Below are 4363 nucleotides of genomic sequence, written 5' to 3'. Positions count from 1 at the left end.
AATGAAACAAATCAGTTCCATTTGTTCAATAATAAATAGAACCAGCTACACCCAGCAAAAGAATTCTGGGAAATGAGTGTGAACTACTACATAGCATTTCCAATCCCTCTGTTTTTGTCAGCTTACATTTTTGATTTCCTTCTCAGGTAATTATTCAAAGTCTGATTCTTCTTGTGCAGCAAAATAACTGTATGGATATGTATACATATATTGTATTGTTAAATTTAACATATTTAACATGTATTGGTCTAAAAAATCTGGAGTACGGGGTGGAAGGAAGGAGGGGATTTGTTGGTTTTGCAAGGATCAATGCTGAAAAATTACCCATGCATATATCTTGTAAATAAAAAGGTTATAATAAAAAAGTTAGGTATGATAGATCTTTTGAGAAAATTAAATGGAGACAGAAAAGAGTTTACTTTTTCCCTGTGGTTCATGGAACTTATACAAAAATTAACCATGTATTAGTTCATAATAACCTCAAAATCAAATGCAGAAAAGCAGAAAGAGTAAATGTATTTTTTCAGATCATGAAGAAATGAAAATTACATGCTATAAAAAGCCAAGGGAAAATAGACCAAAAAAATTAATTGGAAACTAAATAATCTAATCCTAAAGAATTAATGGGTAAAACAACAAATCATAGACACAATCAATAACTTCATCAAAGAGAATGACAATGACAATAATGAGACAGCATATCAAAATTTGTGGGATGTAGCCAAAGCAGTTATTAGGAGAAATTTTATATCTTTAGATGCTTACTTACATAAAACAAAGAAAGAGAAAAATCCATGAATTGGGCTTACAACTAAAAAAGCTAGAAAAAGGACAATATAAACCCTCAAATAAATACCAACTTTGAAATTCTGAAAATAAAAGGTAAGATTTTCATTCTGAAAATGAGATAATTATTGGATTAATAAAACTGAGTTGGTTATATGAAAAAAAATAAAACTATAGCTAATTTGATTAGAAAAAGGAAAGAAGAATCAAACTCTTAGTCTCAAAAATGAAAAGGGAGAACTTTCTACCAATGAAGAAGAAATTAGAGCAATAATTAAGAATTATTGAGTGCAAGTATATGTCAATAACTTTGATAATCTAAGTGAAATGGAGTACTATCTAAATTTTCCCATTTTAGAAAAAGAAATTGAACAATCACTACTCCTTCAAAATTTACTTACTCCTATGTTACCAATGCCTTATTTGCCAATCCAATTTGTCTTTTCCTTTCACTCTGTTCATAATCTTCTTCTGTTCATTGTTCTCCTCTCTCTATGATTTCTGGATACTACTTCCCTGCTCTTGGATTATTTGACCAATTTCTCCCAATTTTCTTGGCAAAATTCATATCCAAGTCATGCCCTCTAACTATAGCTGTCCTACAAGTATGCCAAGTATTCTTACTGACATGACATTCAGTGATCTCATCAGCTTCAAAAGATTTAATTACCATCTTTTTGTTGATGATTCTCCAGCTTAACTATTTTGCCTTAGATAAAAAGATAAATAAAAAAAAAAAGATAAACAAATTGAACAGTATATTCAGGAGATACTTAAATTCAATATCTATAAAGCAGAACTATCATTTATTTATTATTTATTTAGTATTTTATTTTCCCTCAGTTACATATAAAAACAACTGTTAATATACAAAACTCACTTTCAGTTCCATATTTTCTCCCTCTGCACCTCAGTGAAAAGATAAGAAATTCTGTATACGTTATACATCTGAACGCAGATTTTTTTTTTTTTCAGTAGAGGTAGCCCTTCAGAGTTATCTTGTATTTTTATTGCTGAGTTCAATGTATTGTTGAGATTAGCTATGCCATAAACCATGTGTTCATTGTAAAATTATTTTGTAACTATTTCACTTTGAATCAAATGATGAAAGTCTTTTCAGTTTATTATTTTTTTTAGAGCACTGCTCATCAATTCTCATAGCACAATAGGATTTCATTGAAATCTCTTATTAAAATTCATCCAGCCCTTGCCCAATTGATGGATGAACTAGATAAGATACAAGATAATGAGGTTCTTTTTTAAACTGGCAAACATTCCTCTCTACTGCAGAGAGCACAACTTCATTGGGTTATCCACATTGTTTGAATATCAAATGTTCTCTTGCCAAAACAATTATTAAAGAACTTACACAAGACAAGCAATACAAGAACATTCTTAAGGTCTCTGTTTAGAACTTTAGAATTCATTATATGACATATCAGACACTGGTGCAGGACCACCTAGCATAGCATGCTTTCATCTGAGAAAAGCAAAATTGAATTAGCTCAAAAGAAATGAAAGATGAGCAAAGTCAGAAAAGTCATCCCAAATGTTCATAGATACTATTTGTGTTTGACCTATGTGAGAGTATTACAACTTTATATTGTTCTGATCAGCCATAGTCAGATATACTGTAAAGCAGTTCCTCTTCGAGAATGAAGGGCAATAATTAGACAAGGAATTCCCTGAATTTTCAAATTTTTTTGGTCCCAAAAAAGAGCTGCTACAACTTTTAGTACATAGTGGTCCTTTTTCTTTTCTTTTTTTTAAAATCTCTTATGGGATCCAAACTTAATAGTGATATTGCTAGTTTAAGGGTATGCATGATTTTACTCCCCTTTTGATATAATTCTAAATTTCTCTACACAGCCAGTAGTCCTGATAAAGGCCTCATTTCTAAAATATATTTAAAAAACCGACTCAAGTTTGTAAGAATAAATGCTATTCCCAATTGATAAATGGTCAAAGAATATCTAAAGACAATTTTTGGATTAAGAAATTTAAGCAGATTCATTTTCCATGGGATGTGGCATTTGTCCCTTGCTCTGGATATGTTCTGCTGGGACTGAGGAAAACAGAGATGGGCCTAAGTAGGAGATTCTAGCTGAGGAAACAGTCTCTTTGATATGATGCCATCCCACAATATAAATACTGGGATACCCAGTAGTAAAGTGATGTGCTCCAAGCTTTCTAACACAGATGATAGCTACATTGATCCTCACTTATCATAGTGCTATTTATGATTGGCACCTTTCTCATTGTTATAGATGCTCTGCTATTAGCCGGATATATCAGCAAAGGCAAGGTGGGCCAGACTGAGCCATTCTTATCTTAATATTTGGGATTCTAACCTTCCTGCCAGAATTCTACCACTTGCACATTGCCTACCATGCTTCAAAGGCTACAGGGGCTACTCTTATGATGACATTCTGGATTTTGATGACTAGTCTACTTTGTTCTGAAGAAAATAATTCCTGCTGGAAATAAACTTAGCACTGAAGAGCTGAACCCATGGAAATTTAATTATCTATGGGTCAGAGAATTCTCTAGTTCTACAGTTATTATAACCAGGTCATTGGTAGGCTCTCTAGGATCATCACAAAAATGGTAACTGAGCTTACAATTAGAGAAATATGATATATTTTTCTTTACCTCCTGCTCTGAGCTAAGGTTTTTGAAGAGGCAATGTTTACACACACACACACACACACACACACACACACACACAACTTTGAATGGACAATATTATCTAAATCCAGAGAGAGAATTATGGAGACTGAATGCAAATCAACATATGCTATGTTCACTTTTTTTCTTTTTCTTCTATTTTTTTCCTCTCTTTGTTTTTCCACTTTCATTCTGATTTTTCTGTCCCCACATAATTCATAATGAAATATGTAAAAACATGTATCTCTCTCTCTCTCTCTCTCTCTCTCTCTCTCTCTCTCACACACACACACAATTTTTGTATATGTAACTGGGGAAAATAAAAATTTTAAAATGGATTGTTATTGACATGAAAAAGAAGAGAAAATTTAATTTAAAGAAATATGCAATTTCAAAATAAAACTGCCACTAGTTTACCATATATGAATTTTTCACTGAGAAAATAAAAATAACTTTGGGACATTAAAAAAAATATTCTAGAATGGTAGAATCCATTCACAATTCCCTTATTAGTGTATTAGTGTCTCATTTTTCTCCATACCCCTTATAACATTTGTGAAATAGGTATGAGATAATACTTCAGCATTGTTTTACTTTACATTTTTCCAAAATAAGAACATTTTTTAAAAAATGTGGCTCTAAATAGCTTTGATTACTTCATTTGAAAACTCTTCATACCTTTTTATCATTTGTTAAGGAATCTGATGAAGATTTCTTTATGTTTGGGAAATGATTCCTTTATCAGACAAATTTTACATGTTTTTCCATTCCATAATCCAGTGTTCATAACTATTCCATGAACAAGACACTTCATACCTTGGCTTTGGGCATTTTCTTTGACTACTCTTCCTTGACTTCCTTCTCTTTTCTGCCTACTTGCCAATCATTTATAGAAAACCTGATTTCTTAT

The 4363-nt window shown here is 31.7% G+C and overlaps 1 pseudogene; it reads left to right on the top strand.

Moving 5' to 3' along the window:
* Positions 1-2912: 2912 nt before the first annotated feature.
* LOC127557911 (transmembrane protein 230-like) lies at positions 2913-3233 on the top strand (annotated as a pseudogene).
* Positions 3234-4363: the final 1130 nt, after the last annotated feature.

This window comes from Antechinus flavipes, chromosome 3 (genome assembly GCF_016432865.1).
Source record: "Antechinus flavipes isolate AdamAnt ecotype Samford, QLD, Australia chromosome 3, AdamAnt_v2, whole genome shotgun sequence".
Lineage (NCBI taxonomy): Eukaryota > Metazoa > Chordata > Mammalia > Dasyuromorphia > Dasyuridae > Antechinus > Antechinus flavipes.
This window is presented reverse-complemented; position numbering and strand designations above follow the sequence as displayed.